This window comes from Nesoenas mayeri (genome assembly GCF_963082525.1).
Source record: "Nesoenas mayeri genome assembly, chromosome: 5".
Lineage (NCBI taxonomy): Eukaryota > Metazoa > Chordata > Aves > Columbiformes > Columbidae > Nesoenas > Nesoenas mayeri.
The window spans coordinates 15,752,110-15,776,238 of NC_137548.1; positions in this window are offsets into that span (position 1 = coordinate 15,752,110).

Consider the following 24,129-nt stretch of genomic DNA (forward strand, 5'->3'; position numbering starts at 1 on the left):
TTGATTTTTTCACCAGAAGTCAGATCCTTACTGTGCATTATATTTTCTTCTTCGGGAGATATATTTCCTCCAGTTAAGTTTCAGCTCCGCAATGCCATTTCCAATCAGCTCTGAGAAGTTCTTCACTCCCAGATTCGTGGTGTCATCAGAGGGACTCCAAAGAAAATCAAAGAAAGAAAGAAAAGAAAATAATACCTTACCAAAGACCTGAAATTACTATGCAGAAAAAGAGAAGAAAAAACCACAACCCCTCATTTAGTCTATTATGTGTTTACAACAATCAGTTCTACCTCTTTGGTCTCATATATGCAATGCTGATTACCTGTAATAAAGGAAGAGGCGAAAACTTTCCCAGTTCACACATGATGCATTTTCATTACTGCTGCTCAGCTGTGCGCTACCAAACAACCCTTCTCATCCTGAGGTATCTTTAAAACCATCTGACAAAAACATCAGCTGTCCCTTTCCACAAAGCATTATTAGAATTTCTAGAAAAGTGTTGGAGAAAGCTTTACAAATAAGCCAAAAATACAAATTAGACCTAAAAGCAAAACCCTCAAAGCAGGAGAGCTCTTGAGCAAAGCAATACCTTGCCTGAGGGATTTGGGGACACACGCACTAAGTCATCACAGGTAAGTCATCTGTAGGGAGGGAGAAAGGGATAAAGATAACAGGGGTCTGGAGGGGATGGGGTGGGACTGAAGGAATGTCAGGTGGGAGTGGGATCCTGAGTCACCCTCAGCCTCCTCAGCCTCCTGCCTTCTCGCTGACAGCAGCTCGGGTTTCCCCTGCACTTTCTGCAAAGCATATTAATTGATTCTGGTTGCTGAGCAACTAACTCTGGGGAGCCACATCGACGGCTCCGGCTCCGGCACAGCTTCTGCAACAGCAGCGGGGAGACGGTTCGGTCTCCCCCGCCTCCCTCCCCTTCCTCCCGGGGCTCTCTCACCCGCCACGATGCCCTCGGCTGCCCTGCTCGGAAGCTGTGCAAGCAAAAGGAAGAAGCCCCAGTTGGTGCAGCGGGGAGAGGAGGTGGGGTGCTCCCCCCAGGCTGTGCGGCACCAGCAGTGCTCCCACGAGCAGCTCTGCGAGGTGCTGCCGGTGCCAATGCAGCCCCCAAGGGGGGACCGGGCCAGGGATGCCCAGGCAGGGGGGCTGGCATGGCCCTGGGAGAGATGAAGGAAGCAGAGCGGTGGGGTTCCCCCGTGACAAAAACAGCTGCGTTAACCCTCGGTTTCTCCAGGCATGCTGCGAAGATGTTAAAATGACAACCAGCTCCCATGGTTATGCCAGCTCATGGGGTCAAAAGTGGGTTTCCAGTTGAAGCTGTGGTCACTTAAGCTCTCTCCCTACAAAAACAGAGTAGATTTTTGACTTATTTCTGACCTCTTTACCATGTTGCGCTTCAGACAGAGCAGACACTTCACCGTAAACCAAAGCCACCATCCAGAGGAATTGCTGGGGTGTCTTTGTCTGCAAAACTGAGCTCTCTGACATAACCTTGTCATTGCTTTAACCGATGTTGTGTTTAAGTTCCTCATAGGAGAGAGGCAGTAGTGAGGCCATTCGGTTTTGGTCCGTAAAATAAATGGGATAGTTGGAGCTGGCTCCAGAGGGCTTCTCCTAGAGCACCTTGACCAATGGCCCCGTAGGAATGACGTGGACAATTTCTGCAAGGCTGATGCAGAGTGGATGGACCCCGAATAGGGCCTGACCCCTGCAATTTGTGACAGGGCTTCCACTGACTGCTGTGACTCCAGAGCCTGGAAACAAAACAACAGAATGTCTGAAGCAAGACATGGTGCTTGAGCTCTCATTTTGGATAAATCCTTAGTCAGATTGTGGCATTTGTTCAGGATTGACTAAGCTGTCTTTCCATTGCACAGGTAAGATGTAAGAAATGAAAAGACCTCAAGATTTCTCTCCCTATGAACTGGCAGTAAGTGCAATATCATATCTTGGCCAAACCACTCACGCGTGATTACCGTCAAAGACCTGAGCTAGATCAGCTCTTTATTTCTGTTATAATGATAGGACAAGTTAAAGGACAAGGCCCTGAGAACTACCTTAGCTTGCAGTCACATAAATAAATTGAATTCTCTAATTCTTCTTTTGGAAAACTCCAACTTTCAGCTTGTGTGTGCTATCTAGATGGCAAATACAGGGTCTTTGTGAAAAGGGGACAGGTTATCTTAAGCAAAAGAGTAACTTTTTTGACAGCAGCTTAGCCCCACCACACTCTGCTTTCATGGTGTATAAACAAAGATTTACAGTTTAGCCTCATTTTCTTAGCAAAGCCAGATGCTTCACATATACACAAAGCTCAAGAAACCCATTAAATCAGGTTAGCAAAACTACTATATGAAACAGAAGAACATATTCAATTCATCTGATATGTCTACTGATATAAGCATATACCGGGTATTCCTAATCCCCCAAGCAGAGCATACAGAGAAATATTGGAACTTCAAAATTGATTTAGAAAATGAAACTCATTTAGCCTCCTACCAACAGCAGAATACAGCAGGGTATTTCTAAGGAAGAAATCCTTTAGTTCACCTACTCCATGAAAATGTAACTCCTGAGGTCTTCTAACATACTAAACATAGGTTAAACACACTAAAACATACCAAAACCACACATAATAAACTGTTCTTGATTTATATGGTCACCAATTTATATAACTAATCTTTGATTATTCCTTTATATCTTCTTCTGAGTCTTTGGACATTTCTTTTTAGTATCTCTCCTAGTACCTCACCTTTGTCCCTGGATAGGAATAAATCCAACAAGGTTATCTCTCGCAGTGGTTGATTCAAACAGTGTATTTTGTTGTGGGTCACTGCTCATATATGACACTGCTTCCACTAGCCCACAAGTTTACTTGCTTGCAACAAAGTGTTGAAGAATGAGAAAAAAAAAATTAAAAAGGATTGAAAGGGTGCTAACCCACCTGTTTCACAGAAGGATCAATCACACACATGCTAGTCCTGGGAAATGGCTTTCTAACCACTGCTTACAAGTCTCCTTTCTGGAGACTCCATGCTTTTAAAAGGTAATTTATTCCAGTGCCTCACTACTATAACTGAAAAAGTATATTTCTAAGTTCCATTGCTGCAAAGTTAAACACAATATTTCTTGTCATATTCACAATGATCAAGAAAAAAATCCCTGCCATTCCTTGTTGCAATGACCTTTTATGTATATAAAATTCATTGTATTTCCTCTCAGTCTCTTCCCCTTCTAGATCAAAAACTTATCTGTGCCTTTACTCTTCTGTCACTTTTTAGGGAATTATCACACACTGACCTCTGGATCTGAGTGTGAAATTACACGTGAATAGGGATGCACATTAATGCATGCAAAAGTAAAAGGTACCAAAGATACAGTGTCCGGCTTAGGAATTGTGTCATGTAACACAGGAACTGGGAAACAAGGGGCAGCTGCCTCATCTATCTGTGATAATAAGGTTAAACAGTGTTCCAATATTCCTTTCTTCTTTTCTGAATGAAATGGGTTGACAAAAAGGAGGAAATGAAATACAGCTGAGTCGTGTGTGTCTGTCAATGAGTCTTTCCAACCTGTGGAGGAAGATGGTTCCATTTAAGTGCAGGAGGGGAAAAAAGACTACTTTTTCCTTCAAATTTGTATAATGATTTATGAAATACTAAATAGAAGAGGTACTAAATACTAAACAGAAGAGGGAAGCTAGCACAAGATCTCAGGCAAATAAAACATGAAAAACAGAGAAAATACAGACAAGATTGGGGGAGAGGAAGTGCTTGAGAGTGATGAAAGGCTGGAAAACATATGAACATTGAGACTAAGGGAGCAAAGAGAGGTGGAGATATTTCCCAAACTCTTACAAAGAAATTATTAAGTCTACATTAATATGTTTCACCATACACATAGTAAAGAAAGGTTTGTTTCAACATGATAAGTTGTAGTTATTTGTCTTTTTCCAATTTTACCCCTTTACATTCACGCTGGTGCCTGTTTTTGTCCTCAACAATACAATCTTTAAAAAGTGTGACAGCAAATTATTAATATTTTAATGTGCCTTGTTTTGTACTTTGCTTTTATAAAGAGGAGTACCAAGCAGTGTTGAAGCTCTTTGTATTAGACAAAATATAATAAAAAGTACTAGAGAAGGGCAGCTGAAGGGCAAAGCAATAAAATAACTATAGAAAGGAAACAAGTCAACAACTGGTGATTTCAAAATGAAAGTAAACTGTTTGGTGTGTCAGAAGGAGCCATCAGATTACTAAAAAAAATTGTAGAAGACGTAGGGGTTTTTTTTAGAAAGTTCAAAGCTGCTTAGGTAAAATTCAGCCTCTTACAGAAAGCAAGTACAGTGTCTCTCACTTACACAAAGATTGAATTTAATCTCATATAAATGCTTTTTATTATGCATTGAAAAGGCTGACTAATGCATGTGTTCTATTTCTATTCCATTTTCTATTCATCTTTTCCCACCTTTCTATCTGTTCAATAGTAGTGTTGTCCTCTTTGAGAAAATGAACGTCCTGTGAGCCTAAGGACCAGAGAAAGCTGGGACTCAGTCAGCCCTTGTCCCTTGGGGGAGTGATACAACTGGTATCCCACCAAAACCCTGTCGGTTACTGCAGCTGAATCAGACCAGCAGCATCCCTCCATGTTCAAGCCCTGTAGCCAGAGATGGCCCACACTGCAAAACCTTGGACATCAATATAACAGGGAGATGCAACAAGCTATGGCAACTGAGCAGAAGCCCATTGCAGATCTTAGACTGGCTCCTCTGTGTGGCTGAGACCTGATAACCAGAGAAAGTCCTCAGGGAGACAAATGGGAATAAAAAAAGACCCTTCTGTCACTGTGATCTAGTCCAGGGTGTAGGAAAGGACCAAGTGGAAGGATGACATTTGAAGAAGGTGCATGAGGGCTGCAGCAAACGTGAAGAGGTGGCCGAGGATGGGGAAATGGTGTCTTTCTTTGTCTGTATGGGGACGCCTGTGCTGCAGGAGGGATGGCAGTGAGAGTGGATGGGCTCCTTTCTGCGCTGGGCCACTACTGTCCCCTACTGAGCCTGCAGCAGAGCAGAGGCCCCTGCAGACTTAGATGTGGGCACAAGCTGTCAGGCTTTAAGAAGCTGAAGCAGAAAAATCTCCCAGGATTCTCCCTGCAAGTGTCAGGATCAGGGAAGACAAGGGACCTGGCAGCAGAGGTGTGCCAACATCGCTCTTCAGCACCTGCTGTCACCAGGAGATATCCTCGCACAGGGCAGTACAGAGGGACACCCATGCAAGCTCTGAACTGAGTGCTGCAGGGGGGAAACCTCCTCCTCAGTTCACCCACCTGCCTGCCATGGTACCCCCTGGCCACCGGGAGCAAAAGAAATAGCTTGTTTACCAAAACATTGGCCTTCATCCCAATTGTAGTTTAATACTTGACAGAGACCATCACTTGATTTCTTGCAAAATGCACCTTTTCCAGTAGCTACCATTAGAGAACTGAATGAGATTTTTAAAAGCAGTATTGCCTGTAAAGGATACAGTAATATTTACATAAATACAAAGATATGCACAGATCATGGAAAATACTTAAAGTATGAAATAAAAGGTATAATTCTGTTATGAAGCAACCACACACATGTGGAAATAATTTGCAAAGAAGTTTTCTGGATATATTTCTCATGTTGACCTTTCAATATCCTGTGTCTCAATTACTATTCAGTCAATTGCAGCACAAACAACTGAATTGATTTCTTGCCTATTTAGTTTAAATGCCATAAGACATGCATGAGAGTCTGAGCTTCAGCGAGTGCATTTCCAGATCATCAGCAAGCAATTAATTGGAAAAATCTAACCATAAGAAGCAGATCTTCATTCAAAACAAATATCCAAAAGCATGACAGAGGATGTACCCATAGTTCCATCTATATGCAGTATATTTAGAGTCCCTAAAAACCATTTCTAACATACTTTAAATATAATATTACTGTAATAATTCTTTTCAAAATTCTATATGGCAACTGGTCTTGTTCTTTTCTAGTTCCCATCAGTGCAAATGAGACTAGGATATCATAGCTCTCAAAAACCTGCAATGGTACAAAAATAGTACAACCAATGGTAAGTAAAGCCCATAAAATGCAAAACATTTTAGATTTGTTGTTCTCCTTCTTTTTAAATAAATGCTGCTTTACTACAACTGAACCATTAAGTGACTAAGGAATGATAAAAGGTTACAGCTTGTGGTTACTAATTGTTGGGCTTGCTCATATTTTCACAAATTAGTCTGAAATAAATTTTAATGGATCTGATTCAGATTTAATTTATAGAAAAGTAAACCTCCAACATTCACTGATTTAAATGAAATCATCCTGAATTTAAATCAGTGTAGCTACTAATAATAGATACACAGTAACGTGTCCATTGTAGATTTATCTTCAGTTTAAATTCACTGTGTATAGGTAACATAGCACTGCTTCCCTTACATCACCCTAACAGTAAAAATAGCATTTCAATATAGCTGTATCAAATATGTATGCACAAAAATGTGACCACCTGGCTAGTAGCACAGCCATATTCTCTGCAGAAAATACACACACTAAGTATCTTTTTTCTTAAGAAATAGAAAATCTGGCTTCAAATGAACTTCTTAGTACACAATTTGAACATAAAGGAATTATCTCAACTTGTTTTAAAAAAGGATATCTTGACCTAAAATACCATTTTGTATAAGCGAGATGCAGTGTTAGTTGCATTTTTTGGGGGTCATCAACAATGAACACAGGTTACACACCAAAAAGAGTGGTCTGATCCTACTTGTCTGACCTAGGTAGCAAAATGCTCCCTGATTTCTATGGGAAGAGGACTGGGCTCTGTTCTTCAGAGAATTAGCACAGTCTCAGGTAAAAAACTGATTAGCCTGTTGCGCCAAATGGAGACAGACTTGCACCTCTAATGCTGCGTAAATAAACTAGTTCCACATGTACATTAAACCACTCCAGAAGACAGGTACTATTTTCTAAGAGCCAGTGATGTGTTTGCAGTGTTTGCGTTTGAACTGGAATCTCATCAGAAAAACCGTAATCTTGCTGTACAGCCATGTAGTTAAGATAGGACATGCAACGCATGAATTCATTGAATTCCAAGGGTGATCATCTGCCTGAAATACTTTTCTAGATAAGCATGTTCACACACAGTAAAAAAGCTCTCAAGCAGCAATAGTTATTACTGCTGAATAAATATTCACATTATTTCTCAACAGGCAATACACCCACCAGGCAAAAAAATAATAGTATGCTAATGGAGGATTAGACAAGCACTGGCTAAATTAGTCCTACTACAGCTCTGTTAAGCTCTTGGGTGTGTATTACATGACAATACTATTTAATACCATAGAACAGAAATTTCTTTCTCCCTTGCTTTTTTTTTTTTTTTTTCCCTTTTCATAGAAGGTGGAAATTTCCTTTCCTGGGTTAAATTCCAAGCATTAAGAAAAGTAACATAACCTGAATATTCATATGATTCACAACTAGAGCTTTTAATTACTGCATTACACACAGGACACTGCTAGAACAAATACTGCATAGTGGCCAAAGTAGTCCTACACATTATTAAATACTGTAAGATGCAGAGTATGAGTGTTGGCATGATATTGCACAGTACTTGAATAAATGTACTTAGAGGAATTTGACAGAAGTCAGATTTAAGTAACTGCTGGCATTTCTACTCTGAACACCATCATTCTCCAGAATCCCAGTATTATTTTGACTGGTAAAGCCTTTCAAAACCTTCCTCTTAATTCTTCGCTTCCCAAAAGACTCATCAGCCAGTTTTGTTTTGTTTTCTGTTTCCCACTAGCAGAGGGATCTTTGTAGGCAGCTTTCTGGTGAAAGTCACTGGGAGCAGCTCTGCAAGTCCCTGAAGTTTGACAGAGAATGTCCCTTGATGGGGGGGAAAGCAAAGTCCATCAGCCATCCTTTGTCAGGCTCTTTTACATCCTTCCTAAGTAATTACTCACTCCATTGATTAACATTTTGAAAACTTTACGAATGAATAATGTGCAGGTGTTCAGAAGGATTCATCAGAGCCAAAAGACAGAAGCAATATACACAAATATAGATCTACAAGTTATTCTGAGATATCCTTTAAAAAAAAATCCAAACCAAAACCAGTCTAAATACATTAACCTTTTACAATAGATTTGTTTCTTAAGTTTCTATTTGTTTTAGGCTTTTTCTTGGTGCTGGTCTCTTTTTAATTAATTAATCACAGTGTTTGCACACCTTGAGTGCTTCATTTTAATTTCTCACTCCCTTTTGTGGATTGATCTGCTGTGAGATTTTAATGAGAGCTATATCTCTTGTTTTTATGCAAAATTATTGTATGGTGAAGGAAGTGATAATAACTCAGTCTTCTGTTAATTACACATCTCATTATTTTAAAAGTTTATTTATAATTATGTCTGCCAGCAGGCTTTGTTTCAATTATCATAGCCAGATTGGAAATGGAGATTAAATTAATTGCTTTCTGTAAACAACCATATTTTAAAGCAAAATAAAAATTATGAATATTTGTATTTTATCACCAAATACTCTCTTCTCTGATAGTCATTCTTGTAAACAAAAATCTTAGAGAAACATATAAAATCTTTGCCTTTCAATAATAATAATATTTAAAGCTAGCAAATATTCTCAGAGGACAACAAAAGAAATTCATTAAAACAAAAACTCTTTATGGTCAAAGGGTCTTGTCTTTTTTTTTTTCTTTTTTTCCTAAATGATAATCAGGGCTTTTATGTTAAAAGTCTTCAAATAGGAAGCTTCACCTCTAGAGGCACAGCAGTACCATTACTCAAAGAGAATAAGTGTTCTTTCAAGGGTGAAAGGGAAAGAAATATCTATTTTTGATGCTGTTAGATTCACACTTGCAAGCAGGAAACCCCTTGTTTACCACAGTGTTTCCACAATGATGCAGAATTCATCTGAAACGTAAGCTGCCCAAAGATCTCAGTTCAGGAAATCATGTTTTCAGGAAAAAAAACCCAAACCCTCTTCAACAAAAATCACCTTTGTAAAATACAATCTTATAAATATTATTGCATTTATCATATAGAATAACATTGTTTTAACCAGACTAATCAATCTACAAGTAATCATAGGATGACAGAAAGAGATTTAGTCACAGATATTGCACGATGTACAGATGACTGACATACAGATCCCCTTTCAATAATATATAAAAGCACATGTTAGGGATTAATTTGGAATGCAATTCAGATCCCAGCTATGGAAAGCGATAATATTTCACAGAAACATTTCAGCTTATAGGTAGTGGATTTGTAACCTGCCAGACAGAAAATGACAACGTGCAATACTGTGTGTTTAAAATTTAAGAAATACAGTTTGCCTTCATATTGAACATATTTTCCTTTGACACCAGTCCCCTGCAAGCCCTTGCTCCCTTACCAAAATGAACACTGGAAGAGAACCCGAGAGACTTACCTGCTTGCCTTACAAGAGACAAAGAAGTTTAAAGCATCGAAGTTCTCATGACAATCAGCCACTAGCATTCAGCTTACATGGAAATAATTACATTCTTCCATCTTTTAGCTTTCTCAGTAAGTGAAAGCTGGTGATGGATGCCAGAAGCCTTGTTAAAATATCACTGTAATCCGTTCAAGCTCTGGAGATTGCTTAGAAAACCAAGTCATAAACATGCAGTGTCTATAGCTTCACAAGCAGCTCAGGATTTTTCAAGCGTGTACACATCTTCCTTTTTCAATGCTGTACTTTGCAGAGCGCTCTACATATCTTGATTTGAGTAGAAAGAACACAGCTGCTGAAAGTAAACTCTATGGGAACGAGAGTGTTTTACATGTTTAATCTTGCTCACATCAAATAGTTATGATTTTAGGAAAGGAGGCAGTCTTTAGGTTTTTTCGGTTGCTGCTCTTTCCTCCTAACAAAAATAGAGAAGCAAGAAGCAAAGAAGATATAACAATTCAAGAAGCAGCAGGCAAGGATGGGTGTCTTGTGATTGCTTTGAGGTAATGCTCCTCAGGGGGAGATGAAAAAAGCACAAATACAGCAAAATCTGTCTTACAGAGTAAAAATCTGTTGTATAAGCCAGTTTCTGGCAAAGTAAACAGCATGTGCATTTACTCCATTAATTTCTAGCATGCCAGAGTGCAAAGAAAATTAGAAGTTTTCTGTTTATTAGAGGCAAACAGGTAGGAAGAAAGAAAGAAAATTCAGTATATGTAACTACTGTAATTGCTTCTGCTCCCCTGAGAAACCTATAAGATAGTTCAAAAATCTATTGGAGATGTGTATGTGAAAGCCGCATTTATCAGTACCACAGAACATTCTATCCTTACCAATATTGTCTTGAGCATATGTGAATAATGAACATTTAATAATGCTGCAACCCCTAGACACAAATAAACGTATTAGTGACTGCTCTTTCTATAACCTAAACACATCACGTTTTTGGACTCTCTGGAAAATATGACTATGAAGGCTGTTATAAGAATCATAAGCGCTGAACACTTTGGAATAACTGACCCAATTACTGGCACCAAGAAATAGTAACTTCAGCCTAAAAACCCTAATTCAAATCCCACAGAAGCCTGTAAAAATAGATTTTGAGAGGCTGTGGATGAGAACCTTTGCCAGCTGGCTCCTGTGTCCCTGGGCATCACTACACAGTCACCAAAAACATCTTGGAAGGAGCTGGTTGAAACTCTGCTGTGACCTGAAGCTCTTCTGGATGTAACAGTATGATGCTGGGTCTGAATTTGCTCAGATAATGTATGCAGCACAAACACACGCCTGTTTGCTTCAGGGCCAAAAAGAAAACATTCTATTTATTTGTATGATGAGCTCAGTCACAGACCAAAATGCCACCAAGCCAAATGCTGTTGAAGCACAAAACAAAGGAACTGCCCAGCTGCACGAATTTACAGTCCAGCTGTCACCTTTCATACTTCCCACGCACACTGACCACCTGCAGTGCCACCAAATCTTGGAGAACACAAGGTCCTGGAATTTAAACCCCTCTAATTACTAACACTGTCATACCTTTTTTCTTTTTTCTTTTTCTTTTTTCTTTTTCTTTTTCTTTTTTCTTTTTCTTTTTCTTTTTTCTTTTTCTTTTTCTTTTCTTTTTCTTTTTCTTTTTCTTTTCCTTTCCTGTTTCTGTTTCTTTTTTTTTTTTCCCACAGCAGATCTTGATCTAGCCCTTTCTAGTCAGTGAAAGCATCACATCTTGAAAAAAAAATTAAAATTAACTTCTGTTTCCATTATCCCAGAGGGCAGAGAGGCTACAGCCAATGTGCATCTGTGTGATACAGTCCATGTTTCACATCTAAGTTCTGACAAACTGCACACACCAAATACATCAAATTCCACATCCTTGGCACAGAAGAAATCAGTGATAGTGTTTGGCTTTGCCTGAAAAAGCTGCAGCACTAAGTTTAATTCAGTTTGCATATTCCACTATTTGCCATATTCACAATTCTGTATTTTGCTGCAACACAAGTACCCTAAGCTTATAAGTGCATGGAAAAACACCTGCCCTTTGATAATGCTTGGGCTACTGATTTTCTTGTAAGGAAAGCATTTGCTCATATGTCCCTAGGCATTAGATACGCTGCCAACTCCCTCTCTGTATCTGATGCCCAGGTGGAAGGCAAATACTCTTCCTGGATGCTCAGCAGCTCCACTGCTTTTAGAAAAGCTGCAGATAGGAAGGTGGGAACATAGGTTTTGAGCATTGCAGGGGAACTCCCAGCCTGCCACTCAGTCCAGCAACTTTCAGTGACATCTTGTGCCGCATCAACTCTACTCAGACTCTTCTGGGTCCATAAGAAAATTTCCCTCTTCCTCCTCAACTCTGCAATTTGGCCGGGTGTTGGCTCCTGTCAGGAGTCTCCCCACTAGCACAGTGCTGCTCTCCAGCCAAGCCTTTGACAGAGCATCACGTGCAGTATTCTTGCAGTAAAAGGCAGTAGAAGAGCTGCACCATCTATCACAGCAGAAACAGCACTTCCACCCCAAAAGAAACTGCTGCTGTCATTGATGAGGCGTGCAGTGCTTTCGGCACACTAATTGTATTTTCCAGTGTGGTAGAGTGAAACCACAGATGAAGGGTTACCCCCAGCACTCTCACTGCAGCAACGCCGCTGGTGTTATATGCCAGAAACCTCAATGCCCATTCTGATTTCAACTCACATTTGATTTCTAAATATGCTTATCTTGCATTCTGTCTTTTTAGCATGCCCAGGTATTTTGCGTTCCCAACCTGAGAAATCTTTGGAGTTGTCTGATGTTGAATGGACTTAAGGCTGGACCATGTCAACATTGGGCAGTAGGAGAAAAACAAACATAGAGATACAAGATATCAGTAGCTTCTTTCAGAAATAGAGGCCAGTGGTCATGAAATTTGTCACTATCTTGTTTAGCATCAGGAACTTCAATATACTACAAAGAGCACCTGCCTCTAGAAATTATTTTGAATGTCTGAATTACCCCTCTTCCACCATGTCCGATAGTCCTTGTGTAAAAAATGCTTGTCTTATATTTTGTACAAAATTCTTCCAGCACTCAAAGGTACATTTTGGGAATAGAGGTCAATGTGTGTATGTCCCAAAGCTAGGATATTAATAACACTAGAGGATCTATAGTTTGCCATGAGACATGGCATTTCAGCTACTGACTGTAAAGAACTGAATTTGTTCCAAGGGTTGCTTTCACATAGGAAGGTGACATTACCCTTGCAGAGGGCTTATGGGTATCTCACTCTCCTTCTTTGAGGGTCTGAGTGTCCCAGGAAGGACTCTGAGCATCTTCACCTCCTGTTGAAAGTCAGCAGGAACTGAGTGAGGGTGTACAGCCCCTCAAGGAGCCAGGATCCTGGCAAGCACAATATAAAGTTGCATTGTGTTATATGGATTTTTTCCACAGACTATTCTAGCATGAGAAAAGCCTTTGGCAGGCTGGGATCAATTTGTTTTAGATAATACATGCATGTCCCCAAACACCAAACTCCTCCAAATATACTTTTTCCCTGTATCCTGCTCAGAGAATCCTTGTAAAAGCAATTCTTTCTATACATTGTGGCAAGTTATTTTCACAAAATAATACATCTTGGACAATTTCCTTGGTGAAATGTAATCAGATGGCAAAATAGTCCCAAGACCTAAAAGAAAATTATAAAAAAAAATCACAAGTACTAAAAGTTAACACTGTCCAGGGTGCAGAGTCTTGTAAGAAGAAACAATAAACAAACAGAGATAAACAGCAGTGGGAACTGGTGTCTTTAATGATTGTTACTTTTGTTTCTAACCAGAAACATAAATCCTGATGCACTCTGTGCATATCCATATTCATATCTGGAATAAATTTATTTGTGCTTAAACAACAATTCCCTATACACAAGAATGAGGAAGTTGAGTCAGCACGGTTAAGATTCTGTTTTGGCTTAAGTTCAGCCATATTTTAAAATAACAGTTTGAGATCGCTTCCACTTGTAGCAACACTAACAAGAAATTCAAGAACTGTGATTAAGCTCAAACATTTCCTCTATGTTAGATGCAAAATGAGTTCTAACATTGCAGAGCTGGACAGACTGCCATTGGGCTATCTTGAGACAGTTCCCTAGAGATCAAAGCATATTATGTTCCCTTTGAAAGAGTAGAATGTGTATGTAAACATATCTAGAGCATGCCAGTGCTGGTGTCAATGGGAATCTAAACTGACAAATGACTTTTTATTTATTGTCCTATGCTCAGTTTTCAAGTGCCCAAATATCAAATCTCTTGAGAAAGAGGCAGCATTTTTTCATGGTCCAGAAAGAGACAGAAACTCCTTTATCAAAGGAAAATGGCTCTGATCTTTCAGTTGTTTTAAGAGAATGTTACCACACATCGGTTGCAGACATCATGCATGTGATTAATGGGGGGACACTGTAATAAGCTGTCAGAATACGTGGATATAACGCCATTTTTTTTCCCCAGACTTTTATGAACTATATACGGTCCAAGAGTACACCACACTCTGAAGTGAGCTAGGTCTACTGGCCCATGAAAACAACTGTAAAGTCCTCGATTACCCCTCAGACCCCTCAAGATAAAAGATAAATTACAAAATGGAGGTGTAACAGAAAGAAGAAAGATGGTTAAAGGTGAACTCAAGAATAAAATTAGTGGTGGAAAGGCTTAGAGCAAAGGAGAAATAGTGATGACAGGGGAAAAAATGCTCAAGGAAGATTAGAGAGAACAGAGGTATAGACTGAAGAGGACAGTGTGTGATAGCATTTAAACACATGCAAAAGGACAAAGGTGTTAACAAACAGCCTGAAGTCCTGGCAGAAACAACCTGGAATCAGGTAAAAATGAAGAAAATTCCCTAACTGCAATTCAATCATGTCATGGAATTAACTGCCTGGATCAAATTCTCCTCTGATTGACTCTCTGGGAAAAAGTCACTGGCAATAATTGAAAAAAAAGAAGCTGAACATTATCCTGATCTGGTCATTCACCTTTTTACACAATTCTAGGCAATCTTTTGAGACTAATATCTGAAAGGATTTCTTTCAGTTCTTCAGTGTTTGTTACATGACAGGTAGGTGCCTGGAATCTGGATACTTGGAAGTAAATTACTTTCTCACTAAGGACCGAGGCAGATTCTTTCAAACTGAGCTGGAGTAATATCAGAAAATACTGACTCACCCTTTCAATACTATTCAGAAATTAAAAGTCACTACCAACAAGATGCCAAAGGAGCAGTTTAAGCTGTGCACTTTGGTGCTGCATTGATACGGATTAGGGTTGCTCTCAGGGAGGGTTACTGTGTCTCAGCTGACCAGAAAGGCAACTTCCAGCTCATAGCTGGTAAGCAGAAGTTAAGAGTAGTAACTTTTAAAATTCTTTTGATCCACAAAAACATACCACTCTATATTTTTCTTGCTTAAATTTCACTCTCATACACTGTTTTCCAAGTGATGCTCATTCAAGGCCCAGCGAGTGTCGGTGCTGCCCAGCTGGAATCTCTAAGGGATCGCAGCCCTGGATGTAATGGCAACAAAGTATGGGACAAAAAGAGTGTTTTACAAAAAGGCTTATAGGATAATTCAGGTTGCAAGCGACCTCCAGAGATCATTTAGTCAGCCTTTGCCTTTGATCCAGTTTTGCCTGCTTGCCAGAAGCAGCCACCTTTCTCTTAAGTACAACTGTAGAAACAGGCTTTCAGTAGTGTACTCATCTTGAATAGAAGTGACAAATTTTATTCTTTCTTTTCAATTTTTGTCTAATATTATACCTTCAAGAAAAGGCACTCCTTAAATATTATGAATGTGTTATACTCCACTGTATGTTAGTCTGTAAGCTTGATAAACCACAGATTAAAAAAACTGCAGATATTGTGTATCGGTTAATATTTTGATAGATGCATTTCATGGAAAAGAGTTTTGGGTTTGTGAAAAAAAAAATCACATATGAAAGATTCAGCCCAGACATCCATTCATAACAACATTCACATTACATTCGGCTGTGACCACAGTTCTTTCCTGAGCACTTTCAGCAGTATATGCAGTGACATTTTTTAAACTCCATTTGAACAAAAAAAAGTATGTTTGCATCTCACATAACTCATTAGCTCAACAGAACCATCATATATCAATCAAGCTACATATAAAGAGGAATATAATATCACAATGAGTCTCTAGTCCTGCATCTAATTAACATGGCTTACCCTGACACAATGAGCAGCCTCCCTGTGTAAGCACACTCCTGTGACTGTCATACAAAAATAATCTGGAAAGGTTAAAAGGAATTCAGTCCAAGAATCTTGTTATTTTTTTCATCCTCACAGCTCAATTTCATTTCAACTTGCAGCTTTTGAAGGGAGCAGATGAGAGCAGTATTTGAAGACTGAGAACTAGTATCATCATTACCCATATGCAAAACAGACATTATATTTACTTCCCACAAATAGACATTATGATGCTTTCATTATAATTAGTAAAATGCTTTGAAATCCACAGATGGAAAACAATGTCTAAAGTCAAACAATTCTTATTCATAGGAAAGGTTTTTCTTTTCAGTTCACTTGTAGACTGCCATTCACAGGTTTTGCTCTGTCTTGTTTCTACAGAATCTTCTGCTTTTGATCTTCAGTTTGTACTTTTGTCCTTACCCTTGAAAGCAGATTATACTGGGTTCTGGCATAATGCTTTGTACATTTGCCCTACTGAATATCAAAGAGCCCCACCATTTTCTGTAGTCATTAGGAAGCAAAATTTCAATTTCGTAAATGTTAGTATCATTCACATTATGAAATAGCTTTTTTCAATCTCAGCTCTGCGTTCCTTAGCTAACAATGTCCACTGAAAAATAACACTGCTTGACTTTAGTCTACCAGATTTCTTGTATAGTTTTTATTTTTTTTAAGAATATCTCTTTTGTTTATCCAAGAACAACAAAATACAGAAACTTAAGACAGATAAGGAATAAATCAAGAGTATTGTTACCCATTGCTGTACTGTGCCAGCATTTTGTCAAGAGAAACCATCCTGAATCTTCTATCCTGAGGCATCAAAGCAAAGGTCACAATAACTTGTGCTCATGAAAGATCCTGTGGCTTTTCCCATAAGCTTCAGGTGACAAATGAAGAACCTTGGACAAAATCCAACTCAGGAAATTGACTTCTAACTGTATCAAATAATTTCTACAGATTCTACTGAGGAATGTACTTTTCTTCACTTGCCATCTCAAACGCCTGTTGCTGGGCAGCCCTCAGTAATGTGAACGTTTTAGCCAAGAGTTGTTTCAAACTCCATACACTCGTAAATAGTTAAACTATGTTCAAAGGAGCCATAAAAGCTCAAGCTTTTCAATTTGCCACCTTATGTTAAAGAAAGAACTACTTGTACTAACACAATATTTTCTAAATTCTGTATCTAGATTCAAAAATTGTAATTTCTTATTGCTTTTTAAATATTCCTCTTACAAATGAGAAAAAATAATTTCTTCTTTAAGCTATCTTGTTGGAGTCTGACTGCAAATTCTTAGCATGAGGAAAGAAAAGACCTGTTTCTTTGTTTCTAACCAGGAGATCGAATGGACAATGTTTTTATTTGACTACTGTAAACCTGAATAATTTGAGAAGGAAAATGGTCAAAGGCTAGATATTTTCAGCTGCTTGAAAATGCAAGTAGAGCCCCTGCATTAGCTTGTAATGCTGTTACAAGCCTGGAACTTATAGGAAATATTAGGACAAAGGTTTTGTGAATATTATGGCTGAAGGTTTTGAAAAAACTTAACTCAGCAAAGCCACCAGAGAGCACCATCCAGGTCTGCTGTCCTACAGCAATTTCATAGTTGAATATTGTCTGCCTCTCTCCATCAGCAGCCCCTGGGCAGTGACCCTTTCAGAGGAGGCCCCTCAACTCGGGCAGCTCTGTTCCAGCGTCATGAGCAGGGTGAGGTTTATTGGCAATGAAGGGGGGTTTGGCTGTCTTTCTTGGTGCACAAGGATTGTCACAATAAATCACTTTCAACAGCTTTGTTCTGCAGACACATGGCTAGACCTGTTGGGTACATTGAAGAGTTCCAGAAACATTGAATGGCTTTGTACTAGAAGATACATGTTTTAAAGCTATACCTTTTAAAAAATCATCCTGTTTCCACATTTCACTGATGAGTTTTCGTCTATCTTATAATGCTTAAGATTGTAAAGATCTTTACATTCTGTGAAGAAAATATCATCTTCTGTGAAGTCAAAGCCATTAAGGTTTGTTTGGTCTGCACAGGCTTCTTTCCTTCCAACTACATACATTTTTGTCCACAGTTAGTTTTAGATAATAACATTATTCTGCGTAAAATATTTCTAATGATATGTCGAGTACTTATTCTATCAAACAGCTGCCATAAAATAGTCTTAAAATGGAAGATTGAGAACCCAAAAGTCAGTCAGTGACAATATTATAATTGCATATACAATCTTAATACAGCCATGGGCATATGCAGAATTGAATACCATTTTCACGTGCTATTTCCTCAGTATAGCGTCTCCTTATGATCTTAAAAGTATATGTGAAACTGAGCACAAAATAAAGACCAGGTAACATTTTCACAGATAAACTACAAGAAAGAGAATAACTTTTGTCCATGCATTTTGAAATTCCAAGTATTTAATAAATTACAGCTTCTAATATGTGCAGGTGACTTTTGGGGTTTGGAGGGGAGGGAGAACTGGAGGGGTACTTTTTGTTTAAAATGGGATAATGATTAGATTTTAGAGGAGTGATAATCTATGAGGAATTTGGTAGGATGCATTAGCCCTTGAATGTTTCCCTACTATGACACACAGTAAGTTGCACAATAAAGACTTCTCTTGTCTGAGGTTATCAGGAACTATAGTATACTATATGATAATGCATGGTCTTTCATTAATCTTCAATATTCAAGTCTTTTCTTTCTTCTTTGTAACTTTAATGCTTTTCCAACACTTTGTTTTGTAGTTTTAATGTATTATACACATACTCATGAAGATGAAGAGAACCAGCTAGCAATATTTTTACAAAAATATATTTTGTTTCATACACTGTGGAATAATTTAACAGGTATGCATGCATACCAGGAACAATTACCTAGTTCTGCAATCTATTTCATCTATTACATTGTCTTTCTTTTTCTAAATACCTACTATACAAACTTCTCCCAACCAATTCTCCCAAAATACAATAGCATTGCCTGGGTGATCATTATAGAATTATATTTCTTATTTAAACTGTTTCAAGATGACTAAAATAAAGGAAATTCTGTTATAATTTATACTTTAATGCAAAATTTGTTTAATAAATTATTATCTAGTGGAATTCCACAAAGATTTTGTAATGAAATCCAGAACAAGAAAAGAGCCCTCAGTCATATCAAATTTACAGAAAGGTTTTCTCTAATGCATTCATTTCTGGCACATTATGAATCTCACAGTCTTTACACTTTCAAGTATGTATATATGATAAACTACAGTGGTACTCATAACTAAATGCAAGAAAATAGATTTTTTTCCCCTTTTCTTTTGTTACCCTTTTTTTCCAGGTTTTTCCTTCAGCAAGTTATTCAAAACTCCAACTTTTTCTCCTCTCAGAATTTATTTATTCTTGTCTCTCCTCAGTGAAGTTATAGGGCTAATTTATATGCAGCAAACACATAAAAATTCCACAGGAATCTGCATAAATATATCTCTACCCTTTTATACAATATCTCATTGTTACAGTCCATGATTTCTCTACATTTTAACAAAATACATCTTCTATACTTCTTAATAAATCATGAGAGAATACCTATTAGATAAGAAGCAAGAAAAGGTGTGAAATGTTAAAAACGCTGATACAGTTTTCCTAAGAATAAAAATAAAAGAAAAAAACTTCTATCCACTAACAATCTTCAAGCCCATATTATGCATAGTTCAACTCTATACATAACACAGATCTTTTGCTCACCAAAACTTGAAAGCTGCATGGTCTTCCACCAGAAGGGCATGTTATAAAGAATAAGACAACAAGCAAATTTCATTTTAGCAGTTTTGTTTGTCTGTGCTGGAGAAAGTTATAACCATTACACCATACTTTTTCCTCAAGTCTGATATCTCCTATGTACTCAAAACCTAATATATCTGGGGTTTTGTATATATGTATATCTATCTATCTATCTATCTATCTATCTATCTAGAGATATAAAGATATGTATTAAAGGAAAGAAAAAAAAAAGAAAAAATATTTTTAAAAAGGAGGAGAAGAAATATTAATTGTTTAACTTAAGAAAATATAAACACTTCTAAATTACTGTAGAGTAGTCAGGTGCACCAAAAACAACCTTTGGGAGATTTTTCTGTCTCACCTGAGAATTTGCTTTTAGTTTTCCAATTTCCAGTTAAATTGTAGGAATGAAATTCAGTTCTATTCCCCTCTAGTGACCACTTTCATTGAAATAGGAATTCATTCAGATTTATTGTGAAGTAGCAGAACAGGAGATGACCCCTTAAGGCAGCCATTCATTCATCTTGCGTTCAATTATGTAATTCCTGAATTTGATTTCCAGAGCACATGAGGACAAGATGTGCTTTAGGTAAAATGAACAGCGACAAAGATTAAACACAGAGGAGAGCTGCATTCAAGTGTTCTACAATGAAATTTCTGAAGATGTTTTCAGTTTTGGTATTTGCTGCTCTGTGAACACCCTGTTTGAGAACAGAAAATTGATGTATCCACATGTATCTTTCCCTGTCTTTTGTCAGGTGTTCCAGTTAAAACAGAAGTGTAGGAAGTATTTAATGGAAGATCCCTTTGTAGTGAATTCACTGTCTCCTGAAATGTCTTTATTTCAGAGGAACTACCTTTCCATTCACATGCTTTGTATTTCCTGCCACAGTATAAGGAATTTCTATATTATTTCCATTTCATAAATCCATCATATAAGATAGGTTTAAGGAAGTTAATATTATTATATTTTTTCTCCATTCATCTTTAGAAATAACATTTTATTTGAACTTCTACATTACTGATGGAAATTTGACTGCAGTTGTGCAGAAGAACCTAGCTATTAAATCTGAATTAATTGTATAGAAGGGAAATCCTCTTTGCTTTTTAATGCAGTATCCACAAGATCTGATAAGTGATTCCCTTTGCTCTGGGTTTTGTCTCTGGTCTCATAATCTTGTGGAGTTTTTTGTTGTTTGGCTGATTTTGTGCATGTGTTTTTTGTGTGTGTATATGTGAGTTTTGTTGTTTGCTTTATTTTTTCTGGTTGTTTGGTTGGTTTGGTTTGGTTTGGTTGGTTTTTTTGGAGGGAGGTGTGTGTTTTGCTTTGTTTTGTTTGTTTGTTTGTTTGTTGTTCATTTGAGGGGGTGTTTGTTGCTTTGTTTGTTTGTTTTCTCTGAAATGCTACTATTTATGGTCTAGGAATTATCCTGGTTATAAAATTTAAAGTAATGATTACATGAGTCAGAAAAGATGTCACAAATGTTTTAAGAGTTTTTCAAATCAAAACTTAACTTCAGATTTTAAGAAAAGACTTGACTATTTTTTCTTCTTTTCAAGGGGAAAATATAGGTCATTCTCTGCGAGGAAACTGTATTAAAGTCATTAGAGTTATACCAACAGACAACTTCACTCAAAGGGTATCAGCATTTGAATGCTGGAATACTGTTCAATTTAGCAGATTTAAGATTACGTATCTTGTTCAGATCTTACTGAAAAGTAAAACAAATGATATGTTTGTATATCAAGGGTATACTGATATTCTTCTGAATCTCAGGAGATGGAGGAATAAAGACCTGCTAAAATGCTGAAGCTAAAAGAATGCTATGATGTTTTGGGTCTGCTCACAAAGTCCAAGTAGATGAGGCCTTTTCTAGGCAACCAGCAAAACCATGAAGAGCACAGGACAGGTTTGTGGTGGAACTCTTTCATCATCCAGACAACTACTGGGAAAGAAAGGTGGCAGGAACAGATTGGCAGGAAAGTCTCGGAACATCCTGGTGGCATTTTTGTTTATTTAAAAGGTGAAGAAAGCAAGTAAAGGAAAAGGTCTTCTGGCTCTCTGGCCAGCCTGGAAGAACTGGTTGAGATGCGAAGTAACTTATCTGAGAGTGACAATAAAATAGATGACAGAAATAACCACCCTCAGACAGTTAGAAAGGAATACACAAGCATCATAAATCATGGAGCTTAGGACAGCAGTGTACAATAAACACTGGAAGGTGAAAGTGCTAGGTTTTTACATAATGACAGTAAAAAGGGAGAAAGAATTGGGGAGAGATAATAGTGCTGTTAGAAACAAAACAAACAAACCTAGAAAAAAAGAACAACTCATAGGCACAAAATATCCTGAAATAGAGTATCAATGGTCTAAGGATAAAATCAGAAAGGCAAAACATAACTTGTGAGAAGACAAAATATAAAAGAAAATACTCTATATTTACATTATTTGTAGTAGAAGATTAAGAAAAATATTGGTCTATTCCTCTACCGGAATCTTGAGAAGGTCACAGTGTTAATGACATCTTTGTTTCTGTCCTCACTAAAAGTGTCAGCTGTGATCTTAGAGCTAACAAAATTAACAGCAGAGACAGAGAGATGAGTAATAAAACCAAAACAGTGACAGACTTGAAAATAGGTAAATGAGAGGTTTTAAAGTAAGATGGACTCACTGAAAAGTCTCTGTTGGTATTTTCCTTCAGTCACCTCTTTATCCTAGGGCTGATAAATTAACATCTTTTGAAAACTTGTCAAAAATAAGGAAGGCTCCACAAAATTGGGAAAAGGACACTCTTACATCTATTTAAAAAAAAAAAAAAAAAAAAGAGCAGAAACAGAAAGAGGAGGAAAAAAACACTCTTCATATGGGAAAATGATCACAATCATCAAGATGTAACAGTGGAAAATAAGGAGACAAAAATAACCATAAGAATTCAAAATTAGATTTCACTGAGCTGAGTGTCCTTTCTCTAACAGAAGGCACTAGGAGGTGTCAGGGAGGAACATGAAAAAATATGGTAAATATGTACTCAACTTTCCTGTGGTAGGCTGTCATGGTTTCAATAAATATACAGGTTAATGACTTTTGGAGCTGGAAGTTGTGCCCAACTATGTTGGGTTATTCCATTTAAAATGAAAGGATATTTTAAACAAAATTCTGCAGAATCTGCTATTATACTGCATTTTCATAAATCACTTGCATGACATTATAGACAGAATATATTTATTACATATGGAGATCATGCCAGAATAGGAGACATTTCAAGCACTGAAAGGCCTATGACCAAACTCCAAATAATTTAAGAGGTTAGAGAATTGTCTTGCAAAGCCAGAATTCATGTTGGAGGCAGGGTGGGAAATAAAGTTATACAATTAGATAACAATACATGAATAAAGGATAGGGAATGAGAGATCCGCATGGCTGTAAGAGGTCTGAAGATTAAAGCAGATAGGATTTGAGCACGTGCTAATAATATTGCAAAAGGTGAACATGCTGCCCATGTGAAAGGCTGTCTGCAAAAGCTCATGCAGCATCTACTAGACTACGTTTTCAGTCACAAGCACTGCTCTTCAAGAACATTCTAGACCATCTGGAAGAAAAGAGCCTTAAGAATGATAGAATTCCAGAAAATATTGCTCAGGAAAAGTTGAAGGGGTCACCTAACCTAAAAGAGAGAAATCTGAAATGAGAGTTAACAGTTTTCAGGTGTCCAAAGGGTAGTGGTAAGGAAGAGAGTAAACAATTATCCATGACCACTAGGGACAAGAAGTTTCACACTTAAATACCAACAATGGAAATTTGAAGTTAGGCGCTAGAAAAACTTTTGAATAATTAGAATCATCCACAAAAACAGCTCAGTCTCCATCACTGGGGTTTATCAAGGAAAAAGGCAAACACCTTTCTAAAAGGCGTAGGCGTAAGTGGCACAGCTTCAGGTGAGGGGGTTGCATCTTGAGTCTCTTCCAGCTTTATTTTCTGTGAAATTATGAGTTTGCTTTTTCTATATTTTTTGATAAAGGCAAATAACTACTAGAACAAATCACCAATGGATGATGTAGTTTCTCAATTACTTCTAATGGCATTTGAAAATGTGAGTCCTTCCTGTGAAACACACTGTCTTGCAACAGATTATTATTTGGCTTTATGCAGAAATTACTGACACTGACTTCACAGTTTTTCTTCTGAAAGTTAGACTATACAGTTTCTTCTGGCTTTAGCATTTGGGAAACTACAAATATATTAACTCAAATGTTCACTCACTGTTCTATCAAAGATACTACTGAATTTTTCCTTCACAATCTTGTACCACAATACTATACACAAGCCTCTGAAAGGACACAAATCAGGGGTCTCAAACTGAAATACAAGGAATCCCATTCAAACTTCAGAAGAAAACTCTCTCAACTCTGACAGTGGTCAAATACTGCAACTCGTTGCCCAGAGATCTTACGGAGCCTCCAAACCTGCAGATATTGAAAACCCTGAGAAACCTGCTGTTCTTGACCCTGCTTTGAGCAGGGGTTTGGACCTCAGAGTCTCCAGAGGCCCCTCTTGATCTCAACCTCCTGTGAGTCCTAGATTGCAACAGGTGCAAGTGAAAAC